This window comes from Schistocerca piceifrons, chromosome 4, assembly GCF_021461385.2.
Source record: "Schistocerca piceifrons isolate TAMUIC-IGC-003096 chromosome 4, iqSchPice1.1, whole genome shotgun sequence".
Classification (NCBI taxonomy): domain Eukaryota; kingdom Metazoa; phylum Arthropoda; class Insecta; order Orthoptera; family Acrididae; genus Schistocerca; species Schistocerca piceifrons.
Window position 1 is genome coordinate 131,289,113 of NC_060141.1, and position 809 is coordinate 131,289,921.

An 809-nucleotide genomic window follows, 5' to 3' on the forward strand; every position below is an offset into this window, starting at 1 on the left:
TAGGTTTAAGTAGTTCTAAGTTCTAGGGGACTTATGACCACAGCAGTTGAGTCCCATAGTGCTCAGAGCCATTTGAACCAAACAACAGGCAATCCACGCGATACCAGAGCAACTTGGCCGTCGCAGCTTACAGGAGCACTATCCAGAAAACAACAGCGTTTCACCAAAACGCATAGATAGAGCAGGCAGTTGCGAGAGTTGAAATTACCTTCCTGTTACGTCACACCTCCCCGTTTCCGATTGAAATAGCACTGGCTGACTTAGTTGGGACGCAGTAATGCCGAGGATCGGTAGGCAGTATTCAGCATGTAATGAAAAACGTGCTGGACGCCATATTTATTACGTAATTTTTTTGGGCGGTATCTATCATCATTCCCAACGGCCTTGCCGCAGTGGTAACACCGTTTCCCGTCAGATCACCGAAGTTAAGCGCTATCGGGCTGGGTTAGGACTTGGATGGGTGACCATCCGGTCTACCGAGCGCTGTTGGCAAGGGGGGTGCATTCAGCCCTTGTGAGGCAAACTGAGGATCCGGTCTCGTAAACTGACATACGGCCGGGAAAGCAGTGTGCTGACCACATGCCCATCCATATCCGCATTCCGTGACGCCTGAGGGTAAGGATGACACGGCGGCGGGTCGGTACCGTTGCCTCTTCGTGGCCTGTTCGGGAGGAGATTAGTTTTTCTCTACTATGATTCTGTAAGACAACAATATACAAGAAGATACACAGAAAAAAATATTGCAGTAATTTGATATTGTGGTGTTTTGAGGCTTTTCTCATCTTCAGACACTTGTCTTCGAGACCTTT

At 48.6% G+C, this 809-nt stretch overlaps 1 pseudogene; it reads left to right on the top strand.

The window, feature by feature from the left end:
- Positions 1–374: 374 nt before the first annotated feature.
- On the top strand, positions 375–492 carry LOC124796898 (annotated as a pseudogene).
- The last annotated feature ends 317 nt before the right edge of the window (positions 493–809 follow it).